General features: G+C 36.9%; 1 long non-coding RNA gene across 1 annotated transcript; it reads right to left on the reverse strand.

Moving 5' to 3' along the window:
* Positions 1–80: 80 nt before the first annotated feature.
* LOC120082939 lies at positions 81–3150 on the reverse strand. Its single transcript, XR_005483334.1, has 2 exons — positions 3000–3150; positions 81–941 (listed from the first exon to the last, which is right to left on the reverse strand). It is a non-coding gene; the product is annotated as an uncharacterized LOC120082939 (long non-coding RNA).
* Positions 3151–19161: the final 16011 nt, after the last annotated feature.

Genomic DNA, 19161 nt, shown 5'->3' on the forward strand with positions numbered 1-19161 from the left:
TGAACTAAAATTGAAGCATAAGCCATCCTCCTATCAACCTTTTTTTTTTAATATTATCGAAACATTAAAAGCACAAGGAATTTTGTAAATGCAAATCTATACATACATGTGCACACTAATACTACCATCAATGAGGTTTCAACACAAAAAAGGGTTGAAAATAGAAGCATACTCTAATACATACTTGATATCATCCAAAAAAAGAAAAACAAACACAATAACAATATTTAACTCTAAAGTTAGGAAATCAAATCCTTTTCGCCATTACAAACAACTAAAAATTATGAAAGATGCTGAGTTGACTTCACGAACTTGAGCATCATTAGTGTGTTAACTCCCTGTTTCTAACAATAAATAATCATGATAATAATGATTAACTTAAGTTAGGAAAGAACAAGACTATAAAACATAAAATGAGTCGTACCTTTCTTGAAAGGTTTGTGGTTGGTCTTGCTCACATGTTGCCTTGCATGAGACCATTTCGTCGTAAAATTGCAACTACTTTGGTCATTTGAGCCTCTAATATTGAAAGTCTAGTATCTACATTTTGATCCATACGAGCCTCGTTACGGATATTCCGATGTGAGATAGATCTGAACACTTGAGTCGATGTAGGTTGTAATCTCATGCTACAAACACGTCCAGGATTCTTGTAGATACAGTATGGCAAATCACCATTTGTATGTGCAGCAGTCGGATTATTGGATTGCATGAAACCATTTTGTTCCAAGATTGAAATCATATTGGCCATTTTCAATTCTAATATCGAAAGTCTAGCATCTACATTTTGGTAATCTTCCATATTGGCCTCATTATGAATCTCAATCTCCGTAAATTGACGTGGTGTAGACTTGAACACTATGGTGGAGGTCGGTCCTAACTTCATGCCACGAACACGTCCTTTACCCATAGAGCCACAATAGTCCAGGAGAACGATTAACCTGGAAATGATATCGACACAGGAAAATAAACATAGCGATTAGCATTTAATACCAAATACATCTAGAATAATTGAAATACAAGTATTGTTTTCATTAACTTTACGCGGAGAAAATTACCTGCTATCACTGATCTCTCTCTAGAGAATAAAGGCTTCATAGATTGATTAATAGCTTATTGTCTACGTGCATTTGATATGAATATTGTTTCCAGTGTTTTGTTTTAAAACAAACAAACTACACAACTAAAAAGAAAAAGCGGATTCAAAAGAATAGGACCACCCCAGAATGCCTTGGTAATGGAGATTGGAAAGGAGGTATTGAACCTAACCAAGGTTCAAACCTCCACCCAAGAGTTCTCCTTATCCTTAAAACATCCTCTTATTTATCTCAAGCTAGTCAGCAAAAGAATCATCCCTACAACTGGAAAGAGTTGAGCAGTCATCCATTTCCTCCCTTGTGTATCCTAGGTATGACACCACCATGGTTTGAATTCATTCTCTCCAGGTCTTTACTATTTATGTTGGCCTCTATCGACTTTTTCCTACACGATTATTTATTAAAAAAAAACAAGGACATGAGCATAGCTCAATGGTTAAGGCACCAGTAACTTCTTTAAAGGTCCACGGTCCAAATTCCTACCCTATCCCTTACTGTTCTCCAAAAAGAAAAGTAAAAAAGGGCATACCTTACTAAAAGTTCCCATAACTACCCAATTGCTGATAAATTCTCATAACTTACCAACTCTCTACTATTGAAATATATGCTCTCCTAATATCCAAATAATATCTCTAATAGTCTTAACGGTGTGAATTTGGAATGTCTTTTAGGTGGAGTAATTGTTTTATGAGCACTTTTAGAAGCACTTGAAAAGCACTGTTTGTGTAAGCGGACTTCAAAAAATGCTATCAAATATTTTTTTAATTCAAATCCACTTTTGACCTAGTAACACACACATCAAACAATGGGGTAAAAATACTTCTCATTCTTACACAAGGTGTCCCAAGGGCTTAAGTTACCCTAATTATATCCATATTAGTAGCTTCTTACCATCACTCCAAACCATATAATAATTCAATGCTATTAGTAACCTGTTTTAGATTTGTCTTTCAAAATTTCCCACGCTGGTAGACAACCACAATCTTATGCTAGACTATTTCAAAACAGCCCTAGATAGCTATTAGGTAAGTAGAGAAAATAAAATGGAAAACCTTGGTTGCTAAGAAGTATCAATGCAGATTGATCGTATTCTATTGTTAGATTATAGCTTGAAGGGCATGGACTATCAAACGAATAGCATAACATTTGACAATTAACGTAAAAATTAGCACCAAAAGAGCCCTTCACACTCCCAACGCCTGCCCCTTTAAGAAATTTCAATAACAATTGAAAATGAAACAAGATCACATTTACAATGTTAGAGAGCAGTAATCTTGTGCCACAGAAGCAGAACATAAATTCAATAATCATTCACTAAAAGTTCCTTGGTTTCAAGGTCCAACAAGTGCCAAAAGAAGATGCTAATTATTATTTAAACTAATTAGGCACAATGGGAAAAAAATCAGATGCAAATTATCTCCAGTAAACATCATGAGAACAAACTGCAGTCCCAGAAGAAAAAAGTCTTTATAAGATCGAGTTCTCCAGTAAAAAGGTTTGCAAGAAATCCCACATAGAGGGGAACAGAAACAATCAGGATACATAGAACATTCATGCAAGAATCATTAAAGTAATAAAAAAGAAAATCAGGGGTATACACCAATATCTTTTTGCAGGTGTAAAAAGGCCCCACTAGGGATCGCTTTATATATTGTTCACCACAATGTCAGCAGAGAAAATCAAAGTTTTAAGAAGTGGGTATGCGAGTTTTAAAGGGAGGAGAGACCTCCATTAGAAGAAAAGATTAAAGTTGCCCTATCTCGAAAAGGGTGACGATGGGGGTTCTGTTTTGCAGATTCTGAGAAATGGGTTGAAACAGAAAGGAAAGAAAGGAAAAATGGAAGCAGGAGGAAAAGAAAAGAAGATGAAGAAAAAGGAAAGAGAAGAGAGGAGAGAAAATACCTGAGATGGAAGAAGTTGCAGAGAGGATTCGAGAGGAAGTTACGGAGGCTTCGAGGCACTGAGGGTTTGGCGAGCGGGAGAATGAAAGAGACGGTTTGTTATTATTATTATTATTTTATTGTTTATTCATTATTTTTATTTTTAAAATTTGGAAGAAATTGCAGAGACTACTCATATATGATCGTTACGATTACACCCCTATGTTGACATTTTTAATGATATTTTTACAATTTTATAGGAGAAAATTAAAATAATATTATTGTTTTAAAAACTATTTATAAAAATATTGTTGTTTTGAAACTATTTATAAAAATATGGTTTTTTTTTTTAATATGCAACATTCGACCTTTTTTTTTTTGTTTAATTTTTCATTTATATAATGTGTTGAGTCTTCAAAATTCGACCTACTAGGTCGAATTTTGAAGATTTGACATTCATTATTTTTTTTAATTTTCTATTTTATAAAAAAATTTCCAAAAATATTTTATATTTTATTATTTTATTTAACTTAACTCTAAAAAGAACAAATTAAAAAAATATCTCATAAAAATAAAAAAATGTAAATTAAAATATCTCATTTATATAAAAATAATTACAAAAATCAATGTGTCCCACAAGGTGGACGTTGTCGATTTCGAGCTGGTTGTCATCGTCGACTTCAAATGTGAGATTGCTCTGATTCTTCTCGATGTTGCTTTGGTACCTCTACAGGCGCTTCATAATATAAATATTCATTATGCTCTCCACGACTCCGACCATGTTCATATGAAAACGAAGGACTAGCCTTTGAGTCATAATGTACTGAACCAAATGTTGGCATCATCATCGGACTAACATAATCAGTTTGACTCTACGTCTGCATCACATGGGTAACTTTTCTACATTATGGGCAACACATGGGGCAACTCTTCTATATTATGGGCAACCTCATCAAACTCATCATCTTCCCAAATAGGTCCTCTACATCTAGGAGCTGGTGGAGGTACAATAGGTATATCGTACATATAATGTATCTCTTCCATATAGCTTTGGTTGTCACTACATATAGCAAGAACCTGATTCGGATTGTTCACAACATTACGGAGTCTACTATTGTTCGATCTCTGTGAATTATAAAACAATTAGATAATATTTAAAATAAATTTAAATTAAAAATAATTAGATAATATTCATTATTTACTAGATGACCCATAGCTGCTCCCGTACGAGTGACGTAGCGCCTTGTGATATTATTATACCAATGAATGTATCTTGAATGACACCCCTGTCAAACTGTTCAATAGAAACCCCCACTGCAATAAACCTTGCTGCCATCGCACTACCAAATGTGTAATTTTCAGACCAATCTTACAGTCCTTGAGTCATCATTTAGGGGTTCAGTATTACAAGGATGGGACATCCTGCTGAAAACCGAATTGTCTCATCAACCTGTCAGGACGATCTCACTCACCAATGTGAAAACATATGAGTGGACGACACCTTGTTAGGAAGATGCCACTCACCAATGTGAAAATTAATGAAGACTTATCGTCCGCCATATGTTTTGACCATTCGTATAGAAATTGGTAAAGTATGCATAATAATTTTGTATGACTCCCAATAACCTGAAACAAAAAATATTATATGGAGAACATTAAAACAAATACATAAAAATATGTATAAAATATTTAATTTTGGTTAAGTGTTTAATGTACCTGATCAGGTTGAAGAGATCAACATGTATCTGTTGCTAGCTGACTACGTGTGTGGCTGTCCTAGTCACACAATTTGTCTCTGAGCGTCATTGACATGATGTAATTGTGGAACCATTGTTGGAAATCGCTTCCCAAGCCCATAGTTGCAAAAGTATGGAGGCCCAGCTTATCTCACAAACCTCACGTCTTGTTGCTTTGCATAGTTTTCTATACACCATTCTAAACATGCTTCACCCCCGAATACCGCCCCGCATCATAGAACGTTAGCTAATAGTGGCAGAAACAATCAAGTAAACAAAATGACTTGATTTGTCGAAAAACAGACTTCCACCCATCATTTGTAGTACATATTGCTCACCACATATCTTATGACAGTTTCCTCCTCTACATCATCTACGAGCTCACAGAATTATATGTTCCTAACCATATCAAACTTAACCTTCGATCTTTATTTTATCGGCAGGTGGAGTCACACCGAGTTACAGTTGACAAACTTTAGTGACCAGTCAATCGTACATCACTTCAGTTGATCCGGCCACCGTCAACCGATAACCCCAACAACACTTCTATGTCTTGTAGAGTGAATAGTGCACTCTCCAACAGACATATGAAAATGTATGCGTCTCAGGCCTCTATCTTTCGACCAAGGCTGTGATCAGATGTCAGTCCAACTGAATAAATCCCGCAACCCCATAAAATCCAGATGTGCGGAGTAGCAGTAGTATTCGAGGGTGGGGTGGGATAGTGCGCCGGAGAACTACCTCTCGACGCCTGCAAGATATTTCTCCAGTAGTTCGATCTCGTCATACAACAGATGATCGATGAATGGATTGGTCGTACAAAACATCGGGATCAACAGGTCCTGGGTTTAAAGTCATGATCTGAAATAAAAAAAATATTTATTTCTCAATTAGAAGAATAATGTACAACTTAATTAACTTAATTAAATATACATGATAAAAAAATTATTTATTTCTCAATTAAATAATGTATAACTTAATTAAAAGAATAATATACAACTTTATAAATTATAATAAAAAAAATTTAATATACAATAAAAGTATCTACACTTAATTAAATATATATGATAAAAAAAAGTATTTATTTCTCAATTAAAAGAATAATGTACAACTTTATAGATTACAATAAAAAAAAATTGAATATATAATAAAAAAATATTTATTTCTCAATCCCTAACTATCTGGATCCCGTCTTAGTAACGATATTTGTCATACACCGAACACTCATCCCAATCACCGAACACTTTAACCAATGCTTTTCTTTTGCCCTCCTATACCCTATGGTAAGGAACATGATATCCAAACTTTGATTTGATGTCGGACTGCATTTGTGCCACGCTGATAGATGGTTTTTCTCTTACGACATCACATAACTCTAGTGCAATTATTGATGAATCCAATTGCACGTGACTTTGACTCTATTCTGAATAAAAACATTTATGCTGCTCATCGTACGTAGTGATCTCGAACAAGCCATACGATTTTTTCTTTATTGCACGAAGTCTCCACTTGCAACCTTCCTTCCACTTCTTACACTGAATTGTCCAAATCGTCGATGTTGATTCCACAACCTCGTATGATGCGTGACATTTTATAGCAAAACATTTGACTGCGTGTTGTAGCATTTCTTTGTCTTGACAAATCATCCCTTTATACAACTGAGTATTGTCAACGTCCACAGAGGCTACAGTTGAGTCATGTTCTCGAATACTATCCTTACATTCATATTCAAATCATTGAATGTATCTGAAGGTAACTTATGTTCACAACCATCGAAATCCAACTCTTCAAATTCATCGTCCGTTTCAGTTCTAAAATCTCTATGTTGGTTATTAACCGCCATATCTTCATTATCACATGGCGATGCAATTGACTCCGGATCAGGATCAATACATTCAGTTGGATCTCCAAACTGACTAAATAGTGCATTCAAGTTTATATCCAACCCCATCCTATTTACATTCACAAACAAATGCACTAAATTCGACAGTGACATCGCGATTGAGAACATCAAGTCCATAGCTTGTGCATTCGGAATAGGGAATGACATAAATCTTATTGATCCTGATGGTTCTAGGTATCTCAACCATTTCAATGAATTGTTCAAATACAATTCCACTGTTCACATTTATACTAAAACTCCCACTGGATGGTTGGTCATAGTTAATTCTATCAATATCATGGTAAACAACATAAATCCAAGCATTTGTCCGTCATCTTCTAAAAAAAAGACAAACAATACATTACTAATTGTTCTATTAATTATCAAACTTAAACAAAAACAAACCACAATAAAAATCACAATAAGAAATATATATAAGAAATATAAGAAATATATTTAAAAAATCACAATAAGGTAAACTTTTTAATACTATTTTTAAACATAACAATAAATTTAATACAAAAAAATAAATAAAATATTATAAGAAGTATATTAAAAAAATCACAATAATTTTGTATTAAACTAAAAATATTAAACTTTTTAAATTATAAACATCAACTTTTTAAGGTTTATGAACATCAACTTTTTAAACATAACAATAAATTAATTTTTTTATAATAATTTTAAACATAACAACAATTAAACTTTTTCAAATTATTTTAAACTATATTTTCAAAGTTAATACTAAAAAAATCAAATATCATAATAAATATATTTCAAAAAATCATAATAATTTTGTATTAAACTAAAAATATTAAAGCATAAACATCAACTTTTTAAACATAACAATAACCTATACTTAAGTACAAACAAAAACAAACAAAATATACATAAGATTAACATGTTGGTATAACATAATATAAATAAGATTAACACTAATAACAACTACTAAGATTAACACTAATAGAGAAAGAACTACTAACATCAATATGTAAATATTATTGAATTCAACAACTACTAAAAAATTAACATGGTAGATCTACTAAATATAAAAAAAACTAGTAATAAATAAATAATAAACTCACAAATTTAATAATGGTTTTACTTTTTTCCTCTAAAGTGATAATGGTCTCTCTTTTCTCCGTTATCCGGCAACAAAAACTATGAAAAAAACAAAATATTATGAGCAAATGGATCTACAACAAAAACTATGAAAAAAACATTACCTTTTTTGTTCTTTGTTTCCCAAACAGCAACAAAAACTATAAAAAAAATATAATAGTATGAGAATAGGAACAAAATTTATGGTTATTAAAAAAAAAAAAAGAAATTTTGTATAGTAAAGGTACAAACCTCACAATTTAATGGACGAATGTGGGAGAAGAAGAAGATTTGCCAATGAAGAAATGAAGAAGGCAGAAGCAAATTTGTAAGAGTTTTAATTAGTTCGAAAAAGGCAGAATGAGAGACCGAAGGCTGAAGGCATTGAGAATGAGAGAATGAAGGCAGTGAGAAAATGTGAGAAAATGAAAGGAGAGGAGGGGGGTTATAAGGTTAAAGGTCAAGTTTTGAAAACTTGACCCACGAGTGTTCGACGTTGGGAAAATTAAATGGATGGGACGGGACGAGGCGCTGACACGCTACAGAGATTTAGATTCGTTTTAAAGGAGGTCGAGGGTTCAAATCACTCTGACGCGCACGTGACTGATTTAATTTTTTTTAAATGCGGCGTAAGAGGCTAATACTAAGCAATCACAACGTGCCGTGTTGGGATTCTGCATTTGTGGTTAACCGTTTTCTGTATCTGTGGTTACGTTGATGAACATTTCGGGTTTAAATTACCTTTTTGTTAAAGCTTTCGGTATTACAAAGTGTTAATTGTAAGGGCCTCTATGTTTTTTTTTTGGCGAAATTAACATCACAATCGAGTCTGTAATTCAAAAGTTTTGAGTTCATTGAGTCGTTCATGATGAAGCTTCGGAGCATGGCGATGCAGTTTTCAACGAAGAAGAAGACCAAACGTTGGTCGGATCGTGTAGCCTCAGATAAACGATGTTGGGATTTAACTAAGCGATCACTTAGATTTTTCTAAACGATCGTGTAGTATTTTCTAATCGATTGTTTAACTACTTCTAAGCGATGAAGTAAATCGTTTACCATATCGTGTGGCATTGGTTGCACGATCGCGTAGGTACTGGAGGTAGATGATCGTAGTGGGAGCATGCGATGCTCGTCGTTTAGTAGAAGGCGCACGCTAGACGATCGTGTAGTTAGCAAGCTTCATCGCTTTGTTACTAACCTATGTGATCGCTTAGGCAATGGTGCTTCGCGACATCGTAGTCGTTTAGACGATCACGGAAGGCGAGCATTTTGCAGAGCGCGCTAAGCAATCGTGTACTTCAGGCTTCATCGCTTAGTAAAGGTACACGATCGTGTAGTAATAACTAGATCGTTTGGATTTTTCTAGACGATCATATAGTAAATGCTAAACGATCGTTTAACTCTGAGAGCGCTGGTAAGCGATAGAGTAAAGATTTTGTTTTATCGTGTAGATGATCGCGGGGTGCTTAGTACACGATGGTTGGTTGGAGAAGCGATGCTTTGCCCGAGCGGTTTAAGATTTGGTTCGCCTGTTTGAACCGAAGACTCCTTGTCGTTGTAATAGTCAGCTTTCCTTTTGTGTTTTTAAGACAATTTCACCTGGTTCATCAACTTTTATTGCTTATACATGTGATGAATGGTGCTTATATGTCAAAGTGTTTGTCATATAGTTAAAACCCACCTTAGGTTGTGCAATTATTCATGCACCATGTATTATAAATGTTATAATATTGCATGAAGAAATTACTTGAAAGCATGCGCATGCATCAGGCAATATAAGAGTTATATTTTGCATGCTTTGAGCATTATCATGCATCATCCTTTTATTATAAATGTTATAGTCTAAGAGTGAATGGAGGCATGTTTTGCTTGTTTCATTGCTGTTTTGTATAAGTGTTATATAAAAGAAGTAGAAATGAATGGACAATGCATTGAGCATGACACTTAGGCTGTTTATAAGCGTTATGAATGTCTTGCATGTGTTAGCTTCGCATTGTGCTGGTTGTTTCCGTTTATAAGTATTATAAAGGAAATTAGACCTAAAATTGATAATTCAGAGTTCATGTGGACTTAGGGTGAACTCAAGTTTTTAAAAGGGTTTTAAAATTGGATTGAGATAGACCTAAGTTCAAATAGTTTAGTAACCTAGATTAATCTTTTAAAATTGGTTTAATAGGATTAAATTGGTTGAATAAAAGATTGAATTTGTTGTAAACTTATCTATAAAGGACCTTTTGTCTAAGGCTGAATAATAGATTTTCAACAAGCATGCGATGATTTGGTCAAAGATTCCGTTAAAGAGTATCGGATGATGATCAAAAGTTGTTTCACTATCCAAGGTAAAAGTTACACTTGGGAAAACCTAAAAGTCACTTAGTTAAAATCCTTAGCCGTGTTTTTTTAAGTAAGCTAAACCCTAGGTTATAAAATACTCAGTGGGAGGAAGAGGCGTATCAGATATGTCTATGAATCCACTTACGCTTCTCCCTGTATGTTCACACCGTGAGATTCATGTTTGGCCTCGTGGTGCTCAGGATGCATTCCCCTTCGGATGGTGTTTGCATGAGTCAATATCAAGGTGAATGGGGAGAGTGTTTATAGTATGTGGGTGAAGGGTGTGTGTCAACACGTCCTATGGTTTTTGTCATTGGTCCACACCGTGAGATCATTCTGTACGCCTTCGTATCGCCTTTAGAGTGTCCCCCTTCGGATGGGTTTTGTGCAGTTGGTCAATATCAAGGTGAACTCCAGAAATGGATAGGGTCGCTTTAGGTTTTGCCCCAATTAGATTTTTTCCCTTCGGATTGACCTTTTGGGACGAACCTCTAGGGCTTAAAATGGCGGATCACACTTACGAGAGATTGTTAAGTAAGTTAATGATCTCTTGGCCAAATCAATGATGACTAGTCGTTATAGGAGCAAGAGTTGTTTTGGTATTAATGACTAGTTGAGAACTTCTCAATTCAGAGGGAGGGATAACTGACCTCCCTTTGACGACTTTTGTCCTAAACCTTTGAAGCATCATTACGAAACTAGATGCCACACGGGGTTCATGTTAGTTTTGCTAAAACCTTATTGGATGTTGTTTTGTTTTACAACGGGTATTTGCTTAAAACCTAACGTAGGTCGATGTGTTTTTTTCCAGCAACTCGTTAGTATTTCTGTCTAAAGCTTTTAAAAATGACTTGTTATTTACAGTGGAAAGAATCGTGTGAAACGAATTTCGTGCAAACAACCTCAATCTGACTACTCTCCAAAAGAGGAGACAAGACAGTAAATATGATTTATTGGTCTTGGAGACATGTCTGGTAGAGAATGATGATTCTGCCCGGATATTCAATTCAGGTGCTACCAATCATGTCAGTTTCTCTTACTGAGGATTCAGTTCCTGGGAAACGTTGCCACATGGAGAGATGACTCTTTGAGTCGGAACTGGTGAGGTTGTTTCAGCTATTGCTGTAGGAAAGCTGAAGTTATTTGTTGATAAGAAACGTTATCTATTACTGGATAATGTTTTTGTAGTTCCTCATATTATGACAAACTTATTCTCGATTTCTTGTCTCATTGAACAAGGCTATACCGTCTCCTTTTCTAAGAATAGAGTATTTACTTTCAAGAATGGAATGGAGATTGGTTATGGTTCAATGGAAAATAACTTATATGTACTAAGGCCGTTAGTCATAAAAGCCTTGTTTAACACTGAAATGTTCAGTACGACAACAACAGCTAAAAGACCAAAGGTTTCTCCAAAAGAAAATGCCCATCTTTGGCATCTTAGGTTAGGTCACATCAACCTTAATAGGATTGAGAAGTTGGTGCAAAGTGGACTTCTAAAGAGTTTAGAAGAAAACTCCTTTCCGGTATGTGAATCATGTCTCGAAGGCAAGATGATCAAGAGACCTTTTATTAGAAAATATTACAGAGCCAAGGAAGCCTTGGAGCTTGTACATTCAGACCTCTGTAGTCCGATGAATGTTAGAGCTTGAGGTGGGTATGAATATTTCATCTCTTTCATAGATGATTATTCAAGGTTTGGGTATCTCTTCCTAATGCAACGTAAGTTTGAAGCCCTTGACAAGTTCAAGGAGTATAAGACTGAAGTTGGAAACTTGTTAGGTAAGAAGATAAAAACACTACGATCTGATCGTGATGGAGAGTATATGGACCTCCAATTCCAGAACTATATGATAGAACATGGGATTGCATCCCAACTCTCGGCTTTGGTATACCTTAGCAAAATGGTGTATCAGAAAGGAGAAATAGAACCTTGTTGGACATGGTTCGGTCTATGATGAGTTATGCTCATCTTTTAGACTTGTTTTGGGGTTATGTGGTGCAGACTGCATGTTATATCCTGAACAATGTTCTCTCGAAAAGTGTTTCTAAAACACCTTTTGAGTTATGGAGAGGCCATAAAGGTAGTTTATGCCACTTCAGGATTTGGGGCTGTCCGACACATGTGCTAGCGACTAACCCAAAGAAGTTAGAACTGCGTTCAAAGGTTTACCTCTTTATAGGCTACCCCAAGGAAATGAGAGGTGGATACTTCTATGACCCAAGTGAGAACAAAGTGTTTGTTTCCACAAATGTTATCTTCTTAGAAGAAAACCACATGAGGGATCATAAGCCACGAAGTAAGCTCGTTTTATGTGAGATCTCAAGTGAGACTGAGACTGCTGAGGGTTCAACAAGAGTTGTTGAACATACCGATAGATCAACAAGAGTTGTTGAGGTTGGGACGTCTAGTTAACTAGCTCAAGAGTTGAGACTGCCTTGACGTAGTGGGAGGGTTATGAACCCACCAGATCGCTACATGGGTTTGACTGAAGCCTAAAACATCATTACGAATGATGGGGTCGAGGATCCGTAGTTTTTAAAAAAGTAATGGAGGATGTTGACAAAGATGAATGGGTTAAGGCCATGAACCAGGAAATGGAGTCTATGTACTTCAATAACGTCTGGGAGCTTGTTGCCCCACGTGTGTCATGCGGACATCTAACTTCGAGTAAGTGCCTTTCACAACTTAACTCTTATCAACATGGGTTTCCCCATTACGTTGATAGTGGAGTTATTATTCTAAAAAACTCGCTTCATTTTTTTTTTTTCAAATGATCGCAATGCAATGAACGCAATTCTCCTAAACCACTGCCACCCCCAAACTTAGAGATTGGTAGCGTTCTCACTGCAAAACTAAAAACAAAATTACAAGAATGCGGTAATAAATGTTTGAACAAAGGTTTGCATAAAATAAAACTTAAGACTTTAAAAATTTGAAGAAGCTAATAAAAGTAAAGAACGCCTTGCGTTGATTAGTTAGAAGATGCGGTGAATTATACGTACCATCATAGAAACACCGCAAAGCAACGCAATCGGGAAAAAGAGAATTTCAAAAGGATAAGGCATACAAGATAACAGAAAAAAACCTTAGGCGGAACAACGCATGCGATCATGCGTGGAATTCACGCGACTGAAGCCATGCGTTGAATAATGAAGGAATTCTTCCGTTGTTCTGCGAACCGAGGAGATTTATTGTTGCATCTACAAGGAACAATCGCACCACAACTAAGGAAGCAGCCATATATCCAAAATAACAATGAAAATAAAAATAACCTATACTAAGAAAACAAGTTAAAGATAGAGTAGAAGACGTCCCTGGAAAAATAGGAGTGTTGTCACCGCAAGGAGTTTTCTATGCAGGAGATGACTCTCAACTGCTCGGGTCAAGTTGCCTTGACCATTGGAACTTCCGGCAATTGTTGGGCGCATGTTGGCCACCATGTGCTTAGAATTACCTTAAGCTCTTTTTCGACTGATTGCCCTTCTACCTTGGGGTCAATATGGCTTTCAGCGCATCACCTACACTTCAATATTGTTTGCAACCTGGTCACACAAGCTGCAATACTCCTAAGATAAAAAGTTTTCCTGTAGAGACAAATCTCAACAAACAATTAACTGCCAAGCCCCCGGCAACAGCGCCGAAAGTTTAATGATGGGAAATTAGACGTCAAATATTCGACAACTAAAATCCTTTGGACGAAATATGCGATGCATGTTCTTAAGGTATGTGTTGATAATCATGCGTCGATGGTCATGTATTGGAATAATAATGCGTTAACAAATGTATGCGATGACCATGCGTCCTGTCACAAGTTTTCTTGCGTTCACGCCAAGTTTCTCGGGTGATCCGAGGTCGAACATAGGGACTTGTAGCAAAATGAATGCAGTAATGTGCATGCGGTAATGTGCATGTGGCGGTTTGAATAAAAGAATGGAAGGGAGGTTACTAAGTTAACCCTACTCATACTCCTAAGTAATAGACAACGCAATGGGAATATGCATGGGAGGTAGAGACAAGACAACTCTTGACATGAAATAAATGAATGGAAAAATAGATAAAATGTGGAGATGATTTCATTGCAACCCTTAAGAGTGACCGCAAGGGAAACCTTAGTCAACGCAAGCCATGTGATCATGCAACACACATACAATAGTAAACCACCTCTCGGTGCAAATGCTACAGCTTCTAATGCTAGAATGCATGCGATATATGCGATAAGTCTATGGGCCTACACATAAGCCTCTATTCTTATTTATGCGATGACAAAGTGACACACACACAAATAAGGCGACCACATAATATCATACATATTCCTAGGGTGCATATGATGCAGGTTAGCAAACGAAGCTTATCTCTAAGTTCACCGTTCTTGCCTATGCGTTCTAATCCGCTCTCTCGAGTCTTAGATTTGGGTTTTAGACTACTCTCCTAAGTATGCCTAAATTATGAATGATGCGCTCATAGGACAAGGTAACCGCATGAACTTGGTTGACCTAAGATTGTTCCTATCTCTAGTAAACAATGCATACATTGCTTAATGCGACCAACCACTTACCCTCTCGGACAGTTGGTTGTTACTGGCTTTACTCATAGACAAATATTGTATTAGCCTATAGACAGACGTTGCCGCAGCTTCACACTAAGCAAATAAGGTTACTCCACACTCACGCAACGCACACCTCTTGGTGGGTTGCTACATGCTTCATATCCCTAATCCACATGACTAGTATGCGATACCCAAGCAATCTCACTAAGTGTTGCAATGAAAGTAAAAATGTTAAGCAAAGAAGATGGAGATGGAGTCGAAGGAAATAGAGAAATGCATTGAAAACAAATTGTATTAATTCCTTAATCACGAAATGTCATACAATACAATATAAGAAAAGAAAGGAAAATGAAATGACCGGATGGAAGCAAAGACTTGCTTCCAACAGATGTGCGTCAAGGCTGCTGGTAGTGCCATGGATGGGCGGTAGAGTTGACTCTCCCGAGATCTAGCTCCGGTCGAAGGCTCTGGTCGTCACTCAGAATGGATGACGGAGGTGAAGAACTCTCAGGCGTCTTCTCACGCATTTGTCTGGGTAACGCGATCGTCTTGCGTTGATCCCATTAGTATGTGTTATCGCGTAGCCGCAATCATTTAGTGACCGCATTCACTTAATACCGCAACTCTACACGATGACCGCAATCGCTTGACGAGTGCAACTCCCATGCGATGGACACATACGGCTGATTACCGCAACATCCATGCGTTGATCGATGTTCGCCTTTGCGATGGAGAGTTTCTCCGCATGTGGTCGTCTATGCGATGGTCTGGTTTCCGCGTTTGCATCCACTTCCTGTATTAGCTACAAAAATAGAACATTGAACGCATAATAGAGCATAATAACAGGTTAGTCAAGATTCTTTAATGTTGATCGACGCAAGCTCATTTTCTCGTGAATTCCTAGCATAATTGCCGTATATTATGCCTAACAACCTTCATAATTCTAAGTGAAAGGCCTAAGATGACATGCATTTTTGCATGTCATCACATAGGCTTCTTGGAACTTTCGCATATACATCGCATACGTCCTAGAGTTAGGCTCAAGTGTGTGTAGCATGATCGCATGGCTTGCGTTGACTAAGGTTGCCCTTGCGGTCACTCTTAAGGGTTGCAATGAAGGCATATCCATATTTTATCTATTTTCCCATTCATTTGTTTAATGTCAAGAGTTGTCGTGTATCTACCTCTCTTTCATACTCTTATTGCGTTGTCTGTTAGCTAGGAGTAGGAGTAGTGTTAGCTCAACAACCTCTCCAACATTCTTTTATTCAACCGCCGCATGCATATTACCGCATACATCTTGCTACAAGTCCCTGTGTTCGACCTCATATCACCCGAGAAACTTGCGTTCGCGTTATACTTGGCGTGAGCGTAAGAAAACTTGTGACAGGACGCATGATCATCGCATATATTTGTTAACGCATAGTCATTCCAATGCATGACCATCGACACATGATAATCAACGCATACATTAAGGACATGCATCGCATATTGCGTCCACGGAATTTTAGTTGTTGAGTAATTTACATCTAATTTCCCATCATCAGTCACAAAGATCGCATTGGAGGACAACGTTGCTGATCCTTTTACAAAGGCCCTCACGGCTAAAGTGTTCGAGGGTCACCTGGAGAGTCTGGGTCTGCGGGACATGCGACATCTTGTCTAGGGCAAGTGGGAGGGTATGCCCTAGGTTATTGTATATTGTACATTTTTATATTGTATTGCACATTAGTCTCCCGAGTCATTAGGACAAGTGAGAGATTGTTGGGATTGGTGTCCTAATTCTCCCGGAGTCTCGTTGTTTTGTAAAGATACACATTGTTTAATGAATAAAATAAGTATTATTTAATTCTGGTATTTGCTCATATCCAATAAACAAAGCTCCTTGGTTATCTTATGTAAACTTAAGCATGTATATGTGATATACAAGTAGATCATGCCTTAAGTGATAGCCTAAATTGGTCTGTAGTATAAGGATTAAGGTAGGATACCTGATCCTTGTGACACTACGGATGCGACCCGGTTTGTAAAACTTTGCAAGTGTTGTAAACTACTACAGGTAGTAGATCCTGACTATTCATATGGAGACGTGCGAGCGGGGGTGTCCTATACAAAGAGTTTGTATAAGACCTAGACCATTGATGCTTGTATTTATGAAGTGAAAATATGAATGATATGCGTTGATTCCTTTGAGTTTCTTGGTAAGTCCAGGGTCAAACACAGGGACTTGTGAAAATAGATTGCATTGGTAATTTTGATGAAAACTTTGCGGTAACCGGGTAAATAAATAAAGTGTTTGGTTTTGTTGATTGTTGATTAAAAATAAATAACAAATGCGGCGGAGTTTGAAAAGAGTTGGTAAATGGGAAATGCGATGAATATGCAGTGAACGGGTTGAGAAAGGTCTCGGCTAACATTCCCTAGAATGCGTTCATGCTTGCGATCATGCAACATGCATACAATAGTAAACCACCTCTCGGTGTGAATACCACAACTTCTAAGGCTAGAATGCATGCACTATATATGCGATAAGTCTACAGGGTTTACACATAAACCTCTATTCCTATTTATGCGATGAAAAAATGACATCCACACAAATATGCGACCACATAATATCATTCCTATTCCTAGGATGCATACGATGCAAGTTGACAAACAGAGCTTATCTCTAAGACCCTATCTCTTGTTTATGCAAGCCTAAACTTGCTCTTTCGAGTCCAGATTCTAACCTAACTCTCTCGAGGCATTAGGTTCTTTCTTTAGACTCTGTCTCGAGTAACTCTAAAGGGTATTTTGCACAGCATAAAACAAGACAATTGCAAGCAATGACTTCCTAGGTCATGTTAGCTTAGCTCTTCTAAACCCATTCAACTAGTTTAGCTACTCATGCATATTAAGAGAGTGAGCAGATGTAGAAATAGAACTACCATTGAATAGATATGAAGATGAATTACAAATAACAATGCAAGTATAATAAAGAGCCTGGTAGTAATTTCTTGCTGCCAGACATTTATACTGTTTCTACTCGTGCTCTAAAGATATTCTCGCTCTCGCGAGAGTCGACCCGCTCTCTACTCTTACGCCCTAAGGTTCTCTCTCGAGTTGCCCTGAGCGATCTCCGGGGCCACTACTCTACTCTTAAGAGGTATTTTGATTATATATGATATAATTGGTATAATGTATGAGATACATCTAGTGGAGGATTAATGTAAATGAGATTTACATTAAGTACCATGGAATAGAAAAAAACTATGGTTTATATGTTTCATGAGATGAAATATTAAAACTATAGTTTATAAATATAGTACGATAAGTTGATTATCATTTATATTTATAATAATATTAATTATTGGATAATTAATTCTTTTCCTTTAATAACCAGTGAGTGGGTGGTTATTGAAATTCATGGTAACCGTGAGTTTAAAAGGAAAATGGTTTTCCTATTTTCAAAAAAGTTGATTGAAAAGTTTTTTGAGATTTCTCCTTTCGCACAAAAGAAAACTCACGTAGTCGCCAAGTAAATACGGATTTAGTAAACGATGTTGGGCGAGCTAAACGACGTGCAGTATTTTACCAAAACGATCCCATAGTTTTGCTAGACGATCGCGCTGCCCAAAGTAAATGATCGTTTACTGTCTGTAGGCGACAAACGAGCTAAATGATGAGCTGAACGATCGCATAACTTTGCTAGACGTTCGCATAGCTTTATCTAAACGATTGAGCATCGACCTATACGATAGGTCTCTGTCATCTCCCACTTGCCCAGTCGTGTACACGATTGGTATTTCCTCCTTTCGTCTGCCTCATTCCCAAGTCCCGAACAGAGCCCACCATCTGGATTCTTAAACCGAGAATACCAAGGTAGCCTTGTTGGTGGTGTTAGACTCAACTCGACACCGTCGAGGTCTGTGGAGGCTGGTTCGTGGTGATGTGGAGGAGTTCGTGATCGAGGCGATCGCTGAGGACGAGTGCGAAAGTTCGTGCTGTGTTGCGATCATGTAGATCGAGTGTTCGAGGTTGCAGTTGTTCGAGCGGTCAAATCGCAAAAGGAGCGTGGAGACGCATCTGCAAATTGTTCGTACAGTTTTTTTCTCTTTTGTTCATTTTGAGTTTTTCATGCTGTAATTTCTGTATTATTTATATAAACCGCTTGTTTGAAGTCGACTGTAATGTATTGTTCATTCATGAATTGTGATTTGGAATTATCTTTCTTCCTCTGCTCATGGAAATCATGAAATCCAATTTCCTTCATGTCGCTCATCGTCTACTTCCAACTAGGCGATCGTGTAGTAAAACTCAGCGATCGTGTAGCACTTTGTATACGATCGTGTAGTAAAAGATAGGCGATCGTATAGGTTCTGAGAAGGCGATCATCTAATAGTATATAACTAAGCGATCGTGTAGTGAGGAAAGAGAGCTCTCGAGAGTGGGAGTTCGAAAGACGCTGTCGTGAGAAGCCATTTGCAGTGTGTCGCTCATCGTCTACTTCTACTAGACGATCGTGTAGTTAAAGTTCACGATCGTGTAACACTTGGTATACGATCGTATAGTAAAAGGTAGGTGATCGTATAGGTTTTGAGA

Source organism: Benincasa hispida, chromosome 8 (genome assembly GCF_009727055.1).
Source record: "Benincasa hispida cultivar B227 chromosome 8, ASM972705v1, whole genome shotgun sequence".
Classification (NCBI taxonomy): domain Eukaryota; kingdom Viridiplantae; phylum Streptophyta; class Magnoliopsida; order Cucurbitales; family Cucurbitaceae; genus Benincasa; species Benincasa hispida.